The 17,759-nt window shown below is 42.3% G+C and overlaps 1 pseudogene; it reads right to left on the bottom strand.

Annotated features, from left to right (window-relative positions):
• Positions 1 to 10,025: 10,025 nt before the first annotated feature.
• On the bottom strand, positions 10,026 to 10,945 carry LOC143704230 (uncharacterized; annotated as a pseudogene).
• Between the last annotated feature and the right edge of the window lie 6,814 nt (positions 10,946 to 17,759).

Genomic DNA, 17,759 nt, shown 5'->3' with positions numbered 1-17,759 from the left:
ATAGGTTGTATAGTATTTACAGTCATTACGTCCCTGTGTATATTGCGTGAATGACGGGTGGTTGTGCAGATATTGTGTTTTGCGGTAGGTGGTATGCCATACGGAACCGTAGCTACTGAAACTGCATATTAACGCACCAGTGGGGCTCGACAGCCTTAGTCAAACGGGTTGGCGCGTATGGTTGGGTTGCGGAGAGATTGTGAGATTGTGGCTCGGTCTTAGCAGCAACTGTTGGTTTATTTGTTTAGGTTGTATAGTATTTACAGTCATTACGTTCCTGTGTATATTGCGTGAATGACGGGTGGTTGTGCAGATATTGTGTTTTGCGGTAGGCGGTATGCCATATGGAACCTTTGCCACTGAAACTGCATATTAACGCACCAGTGGGGCTCGACAGCCTTAGCCAAACGGGTTGGCGCGTATGGTTGGGTTGCGGAGAGATTGTGGTTAGGTCTCAGCAGCAAGAGGGAAGTAGAGGTCAGTAAGCTGGACTGAGTTGAGTGGGAGACGGAGGGGGTTGACTCTGGGACGCCAGAGTCACTGTCGAGCCCTCTTGAGGTGTCGTGGGCTAGTCGATGAAACACTGAGGACGGAAGGTACCCACTTGAAGACCCTAGAGATGTTCCCTACTCCGCTCAATCCAGAGGGTCGTTATGGGGGGACCGCACTGTAGTTGCAGCCGTTGTGTGTGCTGACGCGCAATACACTGTAGCTATTAACAACAGACAGAAGGAGATTCACGTCACCAGATGGAAAGAAGCATAAATGGATGGAGAAGCATAGGTTACTGTAAAGCTACGTCTTAGTTAGTGCTTATCTTGGCGAAAGCCGAGTACAAATCAGCATGAAGTTTTAACATCTACTCTCGTGTAATGGAAATCATTTTTTTAATGAATTTTTGAATAAATCTCATAATTCTGTAAAATTAAATTAAATTTCTAAATCAAAAATACTCAAAGTTTCTGGGTCAGAATGACTCAAAATGATACAGCATGTCTAATCTATAAATAAAAATGTCTGTTTATCACTGTTTTATCACACTTTCATTATTCGTATTTTTACAATTTATATGTAGGCCTACTGCTCGATCCCAATCAGAGTAGTATTAATGAAACACAGAAACAATTGGATACAGGAAAATATTTTGTCTGGCTTTCCCCATAGGCTAACTTTCAATTTTAATGCAGCTGTAAGGGCAGTTCCCTTTCAAGGGAACTTTGAGCTGCGTCAAACGCTGCGGGAACGCCCCTGCGTTGTGCGTCATGAAGCACGTATGGAATCAGCCCAATGGAGAGATGAAACGTCATAGGCGGGTGACGTCATCGACCAGGAAACTATAAAGCACCCCAAAAACACAAGCGCATTAGCTTCTGTGCTTTCAGTCGCGCTACATGTGAATCTGTCCCTGTGTGATATTGTCTGTCTTACATACCCTGCACCACACAAACAATTTATCCCTAAATATATATATATTGAGAGATTATGGCGGACGAACAGCAGTTTAGAAAGTGTGTTCCTCCCTGCTCGCGTTATTTAACGAGCGGGGATACACATGATCTTTGTGTTGTTTGTTTGGGAGTTCAGCATGCCCAGTTTGCTCTCGAGGGAGCAGACTGTGAGCATTGCGAGCGTTTGCCGTTAAGGACGCTCCGCTCCCGCCGATCGCTCTTTGAGGAGAGCGGTTCGGTGCGCGCTCCCCGCGGTTCGGGTCCCGCTTCTGCCGAGGCAGAGCGGCGGCGCTTATCGTGGGGATCGCAGATGGATCTCACGGCGGGGTTTGAGACGGGCTCTGCCTTATCTCTCCCTTCACCTGTGAGATCCAGTGCCTCAGTCCCGGGTTCGGAAGCACGCGCTGCGGTTTCTTCCGCTCGGGCTGAGGCACCAATGCTGCAGCTATCCAGTTCTGAGGAACTTGATGTTGTTAGTGTTGAGGGAGATGTGGAGGATTCGCCACCCCACACTCCTGAGAGTGATGAGCTTATGGAGGTGTTATCAAGAGCTGTTGAAAAACTTAATATTGAATGGCCAGTGACTAGACAGGAGTCTGTTTCTAAATCAAAGTTGGATGAGAGATTTTTGCCGTCACGTGTGCAGCCTCCACGCCGGTGCCTGCCGTTTTTCCATGATCTCCACACCGAGGTGTCGAAATCATGGAGAAAACCGGTGTCATATAGAGTGTTTAGTCCCCAGACTTCAACATACGCTAATATTATGGGAGCCAAGGCTCATGGTTATGGTGCTTTGCCTCGTGTGGAAGAGACGCTTGCGAGCCATCTCTCCCCCGAAGCAGCATCATCTTTTAAGGCACCGGCATTACCCACCAAGCCTTTAAGAAACACTTCGGCTTTGATGGGTAAAGCATATTCGGCAGCAGGTCAGGCTGCGTCATGTCTGCATACTATGTCAATCTTGCAGGCATACCAGGCTGATCTGCTAAGGGACATGAGTGAGAGTGAGGAGGTCAGTACTGACGTAGTTCGCGAACTGCGTCAGGCTGCTGATTTATCCCTGCGTGCCACCAGAGAATCGGCCAAATTAATGGGTCGTTCTATGGCAGCTCTGGTGGCCGCAGAAAGACATTTGTGGTTAAATCAGACTAATATTAAAGAGAGAGAAAAAGCTTTTCTTTTAGATGCTCCTCTTTCTCCCATGGGGTTGTTTGGTGATGCTGTGAATTCAGTTATCGATAAATTCCAAGAAGAAAAGAAACAAACTGCAGCTTTTAAAAAGTTTCTTCCCCTTAAAGTTCATGTCCCTGGGGCTGCTGGGCGGGAGCAGCCCCGGCCGTCTTCGAGCTCATCACATAGAGCGCAGCAGAGGCAGAGTGTCGCGTCTCGTGCTCCCCCTGCTGGACAGTGGGCTCAGCCGCGACACTCTCAGCCGAAGCCTTCTCCCAGTAGAACTGATCTGAGGACAGTTATATTGGCTAAGAAGGCTTCGGCTAAGAAGAAGTCCTGACGCCAAGCCGTTCAGGATGCTGAGGGTGGTCCCCACCGAGGCGGAAAGGTGTTCACCTCTTTTTACGGTGCCCATTCCTCCTCGGTGCCCTCAGGGGCTCGTTCTGCCAACCCCGCCTTTATGCCGGGGCACAGACGATCCCAGCGAGCGCTTTCCCGAGGGACGCTCGCTCCCTCTGAGGAGGGTCTCAGAGCGGTCAGACCAGTTGTTCCCTGCCGGTGCGCCGTTACAGGGCGCTGCGTCTGCTGCTCAAGTTACACCAGAGGCCAGTCTCGAGAGGCTGGTACCCTTAGTAGAATTTCTGGCAGAGTGGAAAAGCCTTCCAAAAATATCTCATTGGGTCCTGCAGACAGTAGAAAAGGGTTATGCTATCCAGTTCAGGTGTCGTCCACCAAAATTCAGAGGGGTTCTGCACACAGTGGTGGGCCCCGAGCAGGCTCTGGTATTGGAACAAGAGGTGAAAACGCTCCTTCAAAAAGAGGCTATAGAACGGGTTCCTCCTCCCAGTTTGGAGTCAGGTTATTACAGCCGATATTTCATCGTTCCAAAGAAGGATGGGGGGTTGCGTCCAATTTTAGACCTGCGCATATTGAATCGCTCGGTAGGGAAGCTAAAATTCAAGATGCTCACTATCAAGCAGATCGTGTCTCAAATCAGGTCCGAGGACTGGTTTGTCACGATAGATCTGAAGGACGCATACTTCCATGTGTCCATCCTTCCACAACACAGGAAGTTCCTGAGGTTCGCCTTCGGGGGCGAGGCGTACCAGTACAGGGTTCTTCCGTTTGGCCTAGCTTTATCTCCCCGCACTTTCACGAAATGCATGGATGCAGCACTAGTGCCTCTGAGGCTTCAGGGCATTCGTATTCTCAATTACATCGACGATTGGTTGATTTTAGCTCAGACCGAGCAGATGGCGGTTCGGCATCGAGATGTCGTCCTCGCTCATATCAGAAAGTTGGGGTTGAGGCTGAACGCAAAGAAAAGTGTATTATCTCCTTCCCAGAAGACCACTTTTCTGGGTGTCGTTTGGGATTCGGTATCGATGCGGGCGCGACTCTCTCCGACCCACATCGCTTCGATTCTCTCAGCTGTGAAACAAGTGAAGCTAGGCCAGCTACTCACTGTCAAGCAGTTTCAGAGACTGTTGGGTCTGATGGCAGCAGCGTCCAACGTTATACCTTGCGGCCTGTTGTACATGAGACCGCTACAGTGGTGGCTCAGGACCAAGGGATTCTCCCCGAGGGGAAATCCGCTCCGCACGTTCAAAGTCACGCGGCGCTGCCTTCGTGCTCTGGTCATGTGGAGAGAAACTTGGTTCCTATCCAAAGGTCCTGTGCTGGGGGCTCTTTGTCGTCGCATAACGCTAACGACGGATGCTTCCTTCACAGGGTGGGGGGCGGTCATGAGTGGTCGCCCAGCCCAAGGTCTGTGGCAGGATCATCATCTTTCGTGGCACATAAATTGTCTAGAGATGTTGGCTGTGTTTCAGGCTCTGAAACACTTCCTAACAGACCTGAGAGGCCATCATGTGTTAGTTCAATCAGACAACACGTCGGTGGTCTCTTATATAAATCATCAGGGGGGCCTGCGGTCTCGCCGGCTTTACAAGTTGGCCCGTCAGATCCTCCTGTGGTCCCAAGGGAAGCTACTATCTCTGAGAGCAATGTATCTCCCTGGGTATTTGAATGTGGTAGCAGACTCCCTGTCGAGGCAGGGGCCGAGGCCAGGGGAATGGAGACTCCACCCCGAGGTGGTGGAGCTCCTTTGGTTGAGTTTCGGTCGCGCCGAGGTGGACCTATTCGCTTCCAAGGAGACCACTCATTGTCATCGGTGGTTCTCCATCACTCTTCCAGCCCCCCTGGGGTTGGATGCTATGGTGCAGCCGTGGCCGAGGTCACGTCTGTACGCCTTTCCCCCGATTGCTCTGTTACCAGGAGTTCTGGAGAGGGTCCGCCGGGACGGGGTCAGTCTACTACTAGTAGCCCCGTTCTGGCCGGCCCGAGTATGGTTTGCGGACCTGATTTCTCTCCTGGACGGTTCTCCTTTGGAGCTCCCGGTCAGGAGGGATCTACTCTCCCAGGCGGGGGGCACGATACTTCACCCCCGCCCAGAATTGTGGAAACTGTGGGCTTGGCCTCTGAGGGGGCCCAGCTCATAGACTCCGGTCTCTCAACCGAGGTTGTTGAGACCATTCTTAACTCCAGAGCTCCATCCACGAGGAAGCTTTATGCCTTGAAGTGGAAACTTTTCACTTCTTGGTGTGGAGAACACCTGCAGGACCCAGTTAACTGCCCAGTGGGTGCAGTGCTGGAATTCCTGCAGGAGCGCTTCTCCACAGGGTTATCCCCCTCCACACTAAAGGTGTATGTGGCGGCACTAGCTGCTTACCACGTCCCTTTCAGTGGAGTTTCTCTTGGGAGACACCCGCTTATAACTCGTTTCCTCCGTGGCACTTTGAGGCTGAGGCCAGCAGTTCGTGCCTGGAATTTGCACCTGGCATGGTTAAAGCTTTTCTGCATCCTAGACCAGGTTAAGTTCCTAAGGTTCCTACTAATATTGTTAGACCTACGGTTCTGCAGGCTTTCTGTCCTCCTCCATTTATGTCATCGGACCAGGAGAAACTTAATTCACTCTGCCCTGTTAGGGCATTAGACGCTTATGTCCACAGAGCTGCCCTGTGGAGGAAATCAGAACAACTTTTTGTATGTTTCGGGCCACCCAGGAAAGGGTGTCCGGCGTCTAAACAGAGAATGAGCAAGTGGGTGGTTGAGGCTATCTCACTTGCTTATGAGTCGGCTGGCCAGCCCTCACCTTTGGTTGTCCGAGCTCACTCTACCAGGAGTATGGCTGCTTCTAAAGCTCTTTTGTCGGGGGTTTCCCTGAGTGATGTTTGTGATGCGGCTGGATGGTCTTCACCGCATACTTTTATTAAGTTCTATGACCTAGACTTAAGCTCTACCCCTGGGGCACAGGTGCTCTCGTCCTCTGTGCGCTAGTCTCACATGACGGTCATTTGGTCCTATGGCGACGTGGGTATTTGCGTTCCCGCAGCGTTTGACGCAGCTCGAAGTTCCCTTGAAAGGGAACGTCTCGGTTACGTATGTAACCCTAGTTCCCTGATAGGGAACGAGACGCTGCGTCGCTCCGCCATACTCCCGGCACTCCCGTTAGCGCTTCCTTCAAGCCTATCAGAAGCTAATGCGCTTGTGTTTTTGGGGTGCTTTATAGTTTCCTGGTCGATGACGTCACCCGCCTATGACGTTTCATCTCTCCATTGGGCTGATTCCATACGTGCTTCATGACGCACAACGCAGGGGCGTTCCCGCAGCGTTTGACGCAGCGTCTCGTTCCCTATCAGGGAACTAGGGTTACATACGTAACCGAGACGTTTTCCCACCCGATGGATAAAGATAAAAGGCTGCACCAAACCGCCCAATAAATAGCTATAATGTGCGATAGATACAACTACATCATAATCAATAACTGAAATAAAAAAAAAATAGCAATGAAATAATGTCAGCAGCATGTTTTATAACCATGGTCATAGTAATTATTAGAATGAGATGAAATGCTCTTCTCTTCATGTGGTTTTCCTCCTCTTTCTCTCTCTCTCTCTCTCCCTCTCTCTCTCCTGGTCCTGACTGCTTCAGAGCTCTGAGAACAGCCAAACAGCAGAACAACTGGATGGAGAGGAAGAGGATGATCTGTGCCAGCATAAAACTAAATAAGAAATCAAAGAGCAAAAAAAAAAAAACATAGCCAAAATATTGACCCCACATAAAGCAAAAATTACAGTCCAGGCAATAACAGAGCAGATCACTCTATATCTGAAAGGTTTGAACTTCATAAAGGTTACAGGATGAGTAACGCTCAATACAGATCAGACACTGAAACACAGGACGACCAGTCATGGCTAGTCCTTGTCCAAAAAAAGCAACAAGGAAGAGTAGTAACAAATGGGAGAAAAAAGAGACGACTGAGACCAGATAGAACAATATCTCACAGACAGAGAGACTGAAGAATTCTGCTGAGAGTCCATTGCCAGTTCCTGTTACTATAAGCCATATCACATATGAGTTGGTAGGAAGACCCAACACAATGGTGATGATATTTACAATCATTTCAAAACCAATTTCCATTCCACTATCATTGAAAAAGTAGTGATCCGAAAAGTTTGATCCATCAGTGGGGAAGATCTCACTGGAGATGTTCATCTCTTGTGACACAACTGTGTGTTAGACCACCAGAACACTTTAACAAAAACTTTTAGAACCCGAATAAATTACCGGATTTCAAAATTATACACTAGATATTAAATGACTCTGAATTGAAATGCACTGTATTGTCTTTTAAACAAGCTGTATAAATATTTTACCTCTGTCCTGTTGTCTACAGTGATTTAAAAAAAATCAGAAAAAAAAAATCTGTGAGGGTTAAGATGTAGTTATAAATTTGACTTCCCAGTCGATTTGTTTCACAAGAGGATGCAACATATTCTTATGGAGAACTGAATTCAAATTAATGCATCATATTTGCTTATTAAAGAAAGTGTTATCTACACAGGATGAGACAAGAGTATTAAAGGGATAGTTCACCCAAAAATTAAATTCTGTCAGTATTTACTCACCCTCATGTTGTTCCAACCCCGTAAGACATTCGTTCATCTTCGGTACACGAATTAAGATTTTTTTGATGAAATCTGAGAGCTGGATCACTTCTCCATACTAGTCCATAGGCTTCTTGAGGGATTGAACTTGCCGGCCTCGAAAACTTATTAAAGACATCGTTAAAATAGTCCAAGTGACTACAGTGGCTCAATCTTAAGTTTATCAAACGACGATGACACTTTTTGTGCGCAAAAAAAACAAAAATAACGACTTTATTTCAACTATTCATTTCCTTCTCTCTGGGCCTCGAGTCAGTTCACTAGTGTAATGGTGTAAGCTTCTGTTGTTGTACGTCACGCGCATCACCCACATGACCAGCGTCGGACAATAGTGAGCCTACGTGTGACGTAGCTCTACGCAATTACACTAGTTTAACTGACTAGAGGCCCACAGAGAAGGAAATTAATAGTTGAAATAAAGTTGTTATTTATGTTTGTTTTTGCGCACAAAAAGTATTCTCGACGCTTGATAAACTTAAGATTGAGCCACTGTGGTCACTTGGACCATTTTAACGATGTCTGTAATAACTTTTCGGGGCCTGCAAGTTCAATCCCTCAAGAAACCTATGGAGGAGTATGGAGGAGTGATCCAGCTCTCAGATTTTATCAAAAATATCTTAATTCGTGTTCCGAAGATGAACGAAGGTCCGGTTGGATCAACATGAGGGTGAGTAAATACTGACAGAATTTTCATTTTTGGGTGAACTATCCCTTTAAAGCAACAATACAGAAGTTAATCAGTGTACACACAAGTCAGGGATGTGAAATGGTTTATCAGATTGTGCTTTAGTAAAATAGGGAATTCTATACATGGATTAGACACAATTTGTAAAACAAATATCCTACCAACCTCTTTTCCACCACAGTGAATGAGCATAGGTTTTCTGAAGCGAAGAGATGCGTTTTTGTTAGAAAAATATTTAATATTTATACCTATATATATTTCTTATCTAATAATTTGTATTTTGGGGATATTATGTTACTAAATTATATTTATGCAGTTGTTATAATCCATTTATTCACTTTTTGAGCATGTGACTATTTTTTCAGGACCATTTAACCTTTTCGATTCATGTCCATGATTTTTTTTTTTTTCAGGACCATTTAACCTTTTCGATTCATGTCCATGGTTTTTATTTTTTTATTTTTTTGTGTTCACACAGCAAGTGCCAAAACATTTACCAAGTTTCCTACCATTCAGATGAATACAATTATTTAAAAAAAATAAACAAAATTTTTTGTATCAAAAATGGCCCAGAGGGTTAAACCAGATATATTTCCAATATTGCGACATGACATTTTTCTTTATCAACAATTGCTCACAAAATGATGGACAACGATTCACATTCCCCAGAAAAAATAAATACATAAACAAATATATATATATATATATATATATATATATATATATATATATATATATATATATATATATATATATATATCTGGCCTCATGGTTAGTTGTTTAGCAATAGCACAGTTTTTATTTTTCATGAGTATAAATAAAAAACAATCCATTACATCACTCATAGTTCTTGATTTTTTAATCAATACATCTATATATAGAATAAACAGTAACTCCTAGAACAACTTTTAAAATATAAAAATGTACATTAGTTGAATGAAAGAATAGGGATTACTAAAGCAACAAGCGTTCATGATCAATATGATCAGTAAATCATGGCACTGTCATGAAACGGAAGGACACAAACAGGTAAAGTAGCAGTGGTCTTTATTGAAAGCACTCAGGGACAGTTGCGGCAGTAGTGGATGATGGTGGAGAGTAGAAACAGTGAACGTGGATGGTTTGGTAATTGAAGTGTCTCTTTTCTGATGTAGAATGAAGATGACGGGAAGGCCGAAGAGAGCAGACAGGTTGGAGACTGGAAGACTGGGATCGCTGAACGGGATAGCAGCAAGCAGGTAGGATTCGTCAGGTAAGTAGCAGGTTCAGGTTGAGAGAGTCAGGAAGTCGATGGAGTGTCGACGAGACCAGACAACTGTGAGAGTGAACTGGTGTCGTTTTTAAGGTGTGAGTGAAGTGAGTGCTGATTGCTGACAGGTGAAGATGACAGGTGCTGGTGATTAGTATTCTGGTGAGGCTGAACGAGTGGGCGGAGTGTAGAGGTCTGGCTGGTGTATCCTTGACAGGCACCTTATATCTCATCAAAATAGTATTAACTAAATAATTTCAACTTTTAAAGTAGTTCTATCAGATAAGTCAATTTTAATGTAATTTAAGATGAAATGATTTGTACAGACAATTTGATTACACTTAAAATTGAGGAAGAAACTGAATTTAAGTTGAAATAGGTGATGTATTTATTTATTTATTTTTTTATTTATTTTTTTTACAGTGAGTGCACCTAAGCAACGAAAGGACATTCGTTTAGTAAAATTATTGCATTTGCCATTTAACAAAGGGCAGTTTCCCTACCCGGTGAAGAAAGAGTAAAGGCAGCATTAAACCAGCCAGACCAAAACAAGCGTAACTTAAGTATACGATTACATCTGTAACTTCTGATGAACTCAAAGAAAGAAGAAGTGAAATAATAAATGGAACATATATCACCACCATGGTCACAGTAATTATTCGGATGATAATAAACGCTCTTCTCTTCATGTGGTTTTCCTCCTCTCTCTCTCTTCCGCTCTCTCCTGGTCCTGACTGCTTTAAAGCTCTGAGAACAGCCACAAGACAAAACAACTGGATGGAGAGGAAGAGGATGAGCTGTGTCAATATTAAACATATAGAAACATACTTGACATGGACTGTTAAAAATGTATTAACCAGCCATTACAGGACAAACTTGTCACCCAGACAATAACATAAAAATTATAAAATTATAAAATAATTTTGAAAGGTTTGAACTTCAGAAAGGTTACAGGATGAACCACTGCCAGGTAACGCTCAACACAGATCAGACACTGAAACAGAGGACGACCAGTGGTGGCTATTCCTTGAAAAAAATTCACTGTATTTGTGAGAAAAGAAAAAGTATATCTGAGAAGTTCAAAAAGAGACTTCAGACTGTAGATCATCTCAAAGACGGAGAGATTAAGGCTGAAAAACTCGGCCGCAAGTCCATTGCCAGTTCCTGTCACTATAAGCCATATCACATAGGAGTTGGTAGGAAAACCCAGCAGAACACTTGCAGCACATATTATCGAATATAAAAGCCAATGTATTATTCCAGGGTCCATAGTGGCATTTGAGTTACTGGAAGAGTTTGATCCATCAGTGGGGAAGATCTCACTGGAGATGTTCATCTCTTCACTGTGTGTGGTCAGAAACAGAAGGATATAGATGTAACTCATGTTTCACAGAAAAAAAAGTCAAATTTTTGCTGAATATCCATGCAACTGTGCAATGAAATAAAAGTTCACATGATATGTATTACCTAATATTATTTAAAGGTCTAAAATTATAGCATTACAATTGAATTAAATATTTAAAATGCTATTATATATTTATATTTAAATACATTTACATTTAGGACGATTGTAGAACCACAAAACAAACAATCAAACGCATAACCTGAGAAAATAAAACCTTTATCAGAGCACCATCACAAATCAACTAAAAAATATATAGTTTACCCAAATGCAAACTTAAATATGGCAATGGATTCATGTATATTATGATCATAAAATGCAATGTGAACTGTTTTGTGCATGAAAAATACATAAGTCCAATGCTAGCTATTTATTTCTATTTAACAAGAACAATGACAAAAGAAGCAGCAATAATCAGGTCATTACCTTAGTCCTGTAGTCTATAATCACACTTCGCATGAAATAATAAATAATTAAAAAGAATATTAAAACACCAGCTGGACTTACTGGCTTCTTAGTTTTAACGTAACATAACTTGCACATCTGTACATGGGGTGGATTCCGAAGCTATGATATGCAAATGTGTTATTGTGACATCATATTTTAAAAGACTACGTTCTTGTTAACAGAACCTAAAAATATATATATGTAAGTAGTTCATATCTAAAAACACCAATGTCATGGCTTTGAATTCTTGGGTAACACAAAAAAATAAATAATTAAAGTCCCTGTGGCATATTTTGTGTTTGTGTTTGGAGCTCCGTCGAATTGATTCATTAATCGCTGATTTTCTTCTTTACCACTCATTTATAAACAAGCACTTTCTATTTTTATATCATGTGAACTTATCCTCGACACTATTCCTTATAAAAAACAATCGGATTGCTTTGATATCGCTACTTAGATCCAACTTTCCGAATCTCGGCTACTAGCCTTTAGCCCGCTAGCATTTCACGCGTGGCCTCGCGCCTATCGACCCTCTCATTTTACACCCGTTTGACTGAAAGGATACGTGTTATATCCATCATTTCAGTCCTAAATTAGTAGTGATATTGGTAGTATCACTACTAATTTACTGTTCATCTGTTATAATGGCGAACATATCGGATGTGTGTCTAACGTTACCTCTGAGTGCAGGTGAGGACACATTCGAGCTGGTTTCGGTACGATTGGAGCTGGAGTCGGTGGAGAAACAGATCCGCGTTCTGCTGGTGAAGCAAGCCGAGCTGCGAGATCGGCGATCAACGCTCGAAACATCACGCGCCGATGCTCACAAGTCAGTGGTTAGTAACTTTTTGACTCCGACTTCGTCTACTCCGTGCGTTTCTCTGCCCAGGAGGACGCGATCATCTCTGCCTTCATTCACTCCGGCACCGAGGCAACACCACGGACCCTGGGTGATCCCACAGCGGAAGACACGAGCCAGGACCAGACCAAGGACTTCCCCCCCCCTCCCGGTCTTCGAGATCTCCACCCGGAACCGCTTCTCCCCTCTTCGCGAGCCGGAACGTGACGCCGCCGTGATCATCGGCACTTCCATGGTCCGTCATGTCCGTGCTACCTCAGGTAAGCGTAAGGTGCGCACTCACTGTTTTCCTGGTGCTCGTGTTCTTGATGTCGCCGCACAGATTCCCGAGATCCTGAACGGTGACGAGCGCGTCGGAGCTGTGGTCCTACACGCCGGGACGAACGACATCAGGCTGCGGCAGACGGAGGTTCTGAAGAAGGACTACAGAAGCCTGATCGAGACGGTTCGCAGCACATCGCCTGAAGCAACTATCATCGTGTCTGGACCGCTTCCCACGTACCGACTAGGACAAGAAAGGTTCAGTAGATTATTTGCTCTAAATGAATGGTTAATGTCATGGTGTAATGAACAGAAACTGCTCTTTGTAAATAATTGGAATCTGTTCTGGGAGCGACCTAGGCTCTACCGTGCTGATGGCCTGCACCCCAGCAGAATCGGAGCGGCTGTTCTGTCGGACAACATCTCCAAGACGTTACACACCATATGACTAGTAAGTCAAAGTCCAAATCACAGTCTTTGCTGTCCCAACTTAATTGATATAAGTAGTGTAGAACATTATATAGAAACTGTGTCTATTCCTCGCTTAGTGAGGCCAAACAATAAATCTAGTGTAGGATCTAGCAAAAATCTTATTGTAATTAAACCAGAAAATCTAAATATCAGTGAACAAAAATTCTATTTCTAATTTCTAAAGCTAGGTCTTCTAAACATTAGATCGCTCACACCTAAGGCGGTTATTGTAAATGAAATGGTCACAGATAATAGTTTCGATGTACTTTGCCTTACTGAAACCTGGCTTAAACCAAATGATTATTTCGGTCTAAATGAGTCTACTCCACCAGGATACTGTTATAAGCATGAGCCCCGTCTGATCGGTCGTGGCGGCGGGGTTGCAACAATCTATAGAGATATTCTTAATGTTACTCAGAAAACAGGTCACAGGTTTAATTCGTTTGAAGTACTTGTGCTAAATGTTACGCTCTTAGATGCAAGAAACAAATCCATATTATCTCTAGCCTTGGCTACCCTATATAGACCTCCAGGGCCCTATGCTGATTTCCTAAAAGAGTTTGCATACTTTCTCTCAGATCTATTGGTCAATGTCGATAAAGCAATAATTGTTGGAGACTTTAACATACACGTAGATAATACAAATGATGCGTTAGGGACTGCGTTTACAGATTTATTAAACTCCTTTGGGGTCACGCAAAACGTCAGCGGTCCCACTCATCGTCTAAATCATACACTAGATTTAATTATATCATATGGAACCAATCCAACTGATATAAATATTATACCGCAAAGTGATGATCTCACTGATCATTACATGGTAACTTGTATAATACGTACTGCTGAAATTTGTCACGTTGCGCAACGTTATCGACCAGGCAGAACAATCCTTCCAACCACTATAGATAGATTCTCAAATAGCTTACCTGATCTATCTCAGCTGCGCAGTGCACCCAAACAAACAGATGAACTAGAGGAAATGACTAGCAGTTTGAGCACCATGTTCTCTAGTACACTAGATATTGTTGCACCAATTAGATTAAAAAAGGTAAGAGAGAAAACTAAAGCACCATGGTACAACAGTGCTACGCATGCAATCAAGAGAGAAACTCGTAACTTAGAGCGTAAATGGAAACAAACTAATTTAGAGGTCTTTAGAATCGCGTGGAAAGACAGTATGTCACGTTATAAAAAGGCTCTAAAAGCAGCAAGGGCTGAGCATCTCCGCAAACTAATAGAAAATAACCAAAATAATCCAAGGTTTTTATTCAACACCGTGGCTAGACTAACAAATAAACAAACATCACCAGAGCAAAATATTCCATTACAATATAGTAGTAATGATTTTATGAATTACTTCAATGAGAAAATAGAAAGCATCCGAAACACAATTGTAAATATACAATCCTCTATGATGTCTTATGATTCAGCCTCAATTATGGCCCCTCTAGAACAACTACACCGATTTACAACTATAGGACAGGAAGAGCTAAATAAACTTATCATTGCATCGAAACCAACAACATGTTTATTAGATCCAATACCCACTAAACTACTGAAAGAAGTGTTACCTGTAGTCGAAGAGCCTCTTCTTAATATTATTAACTCGTCTTTATTTTTAGGTCATGTTCCAAAAATATTCAAGCTGGCAGTAATAAAACCTCTCATTAAGAAACCGCAATTAGATCCAAATAACTTAGCAAATTACAGACCCATCTCAAATCTTCCATTTATGTCTAAAATACTAGAAAAAATTGTGTCCGCTCAATTGTGCTCTTTCTTACAAGAAAATGATATCTATGAAAAATTCCAGTCGGGATTCAGACCGCATCATAGCACAGAAACTGCGCTAGTTAAAATTACAAATGATTTACTTTTAGCTTCTGACCAAGGCTGTATCTCAATACTAGTTCTACTCGATCTAAGCGCTGCGTTCGACACTATCGATCATAAAATACTCCTGGATCGACTACAAAACTACACTGGTGTTCAGGGACAGGCATTAAGCTGGTTTAGATCTTACTTATCAGACCGTTACCATTTTGTCTGTCTAAATGGGGAAAAATCAAAGATAACGTCAGTAGACTATGGAGTGCCGCAAGGATCGGTGTTAGGCCCTCTGCTATTCTCAATATATATGCTGCCACTTGGTAATATTATAAGAAAACATGGAATTAATTTCCACTGTTATGCTGATGACACTCAATTATATATCTCATCACGACCAGATGAAAACACTAACTTATCTAAATTGACAGAGTGTCTAAATGATATAAAATGCTGGATGACGTGTAATTTCCTGCTATTAAATTCAGATAAAACGGAGGTACTACTTATTGGTCCAAAAAACTACCCACAAAATCCCTTACAATACAACTTTAATTTAGAAGGATGTCCTGTTACTTTGTCCACTACAGTAAAAGACCTGGGTGTTATACTAGACCGCAACTTGACTTTCGAAAATCATATTTCATATATTACAAGAACAGCCTTTTTCCACCTTAGAAACATTGCTAAGCTACGCAACATGCTATCTGTTTCTGATGCAGAAAAGTTAGTTCATACTTTCATGACCTCGAGACTAGATTACTGTAATGCTTTATTAGCTGGCTGTCCTACATCCTCAATTAACAAGCTACAGTTAGTGCAAAATGCAGCTGCTAGAGTTCTTACTAGATCAAGAAAATATGATCATATAACACCTATTTTATCATCTCTACACTGGTTACCTATTAAGTTACGTATCAATTACAAAGTATTCCTACTGACCTATAAAGCCCTAAATGGTTTAGCTCCTGTGTATTTAACAGACCTTCTATCGCCATACAATCCATCGCGCTCTTTAAGATCACTAAATTCGAGGCTTCTGGTCATTCCTAGGATATCTAAGTCCACTAAAGGAGGGAGGGCGTTCTCGCATTTAGCTCCTAAACTCTGGAATAGCCTTCCTGATATTGTACGAGCCTCAGACTCGCTGTCCCAGTTTAAAACTAGATTAAAGACGCATCTCTTTAACCAAGCATTCACTTAATGCTTAACCTTTGATACTGCTGAATCGGTTCGAATGCATTAACATTATGAACATCAGCTATGCTAATTATTTCCCATCTGCCTTTCTGCTGTTATCTCGGGACGCTAGTCCCGAGGTAAATAGCGTTCGTCAGCTCCAGTTTGTATCCAGCCTCTCACGGAGACTTCAGATGCCCCAACGCCTGTGAAGAGACGACTCGACGCCTGTGAAGAGACGACTCAAAGCCGGCGATATGTTATGCCATAAATTAATACTTGATTAACTAACTGTATTTTTCTATGTACATTTCCGAAATGCAATTTCTGTAAAGCTGCTTTGAGACAATGTGTATTGTGAAAAGCGCTATACAAATAAATTTGAATTGAATTGAATTGAATTGAATATGCCTAATCCATGCAAATATTTCCTTCAGCGTCAGCTGTGAAAACAACAGAACTGCTGTCATAAGAATCACTCCAAAACACCTGCTTTCAATAACCACCTTCAATCGGTACAAACTAACTCTGAAAAAAATACTGAAAACAGATACTCGGAGCACATGGGTTTACATCAAAAACAATGTCTGCTTTTTGTCTGCTGAAGCTTTAAAACAAATAAACATTTTAAGCACTATTAATATCACAAAGCAACAGTTTCAAGGAGTAAGCAACTAAAAGCAGCGACAATATTTACTTATAAAACCCACTGCAATCGTCAGATATTGTGAAACACTTTTGTGTTTTATTGTTTTTATATTATAAAATATGTTTAATATTATCATATTTCTATATAATAAATTATGGATATTGTTCAGCTTCTAACCCCACCCCTAAACATGGCTTTTACTTAACTGGCATGCACAATTGGTCAGTGAATAGCGGCACCAAAGTTGCATTCTAACCCAAACCCGAACACTAACAATAACCTCTTAACATCTTTAGTCCTCAGATGTTGCAGATGTTAATATCTGGGATGTGTCCTAAAACCCTGACATTCAAAAACTTATCCTTCAGAGCATTACCATGAGATACATCATGTTTTGAAGCAACAATGTCAGTAATTCATCTCTACACATGAGAAAATAAGTGAAAATTCTGACATCTAGTAAGGTTAATATCCACAGAAGTAATTTTGGATAATCTGACATGAAAACAACAAGACTAAGGATACATTTAAATGACAACGATGTTCTAAAACGGAAACATTTCTCCTTTGAACTTGTCCTCCTTTTCTCCTTGTACTTTTTTCGAGTACAGACGACAACGTGATCAAAACGATCCAAGTTCACTCGGGTCCATGAAAAAGGTTAAAAATGCTGTATTATGCATGCCAGTTCAGTAGCTGGCGATGCCACTTAGTAAAGAAAGCCAACTGCCTATAGACCGAACACATACTATGCATGTGCATGATGTCAACGTTTTCACAAATTCGCGTTTTTGTAGTTTATAAGGAGACGCCAATGGTGTCATTTTCAAAAACTTGCACTTTGATACTTGTTTTCAAAAGTAATTTTCAGGCCCCCAAAATGCTGTTGTCGTGTAAATGAAAAAAAGTTTATTCTAACCCTCTTCTTTACAACATTCCTCATGTGGCCCACATGCTGTTTGCCAGATTTGGTCCTCAAGCAAGCCATTGCACAAGTCAAGTCAAGTGCCCTTTCTTTTTATAACACTTTATAGATTGTTTTAAAGCAGTTTTACAGGTATAAACAGGGGGGAAACATATTTAATTATTCAAACAGTTCAATT

This window comes from Siphateles boraxobius, unplaced genomic scaffold (genome assembly GCF_051911475.1).
Source record: "Siphateles boraxobius isolate OS27281-9 unplaced genomic scaffold, OSU_SipBor_1 11, whole genome shotgun sequence".
Lineage (NCBI taxonomy): Eukaryota > Metazoa > Chordata > Actinopteri > Cypriniformes > Leuciscidae > Siphateles > Siphateles boraxobius.
This window is presented reverse-complemented; position numbering and strand designations above follow the sequence as displayed.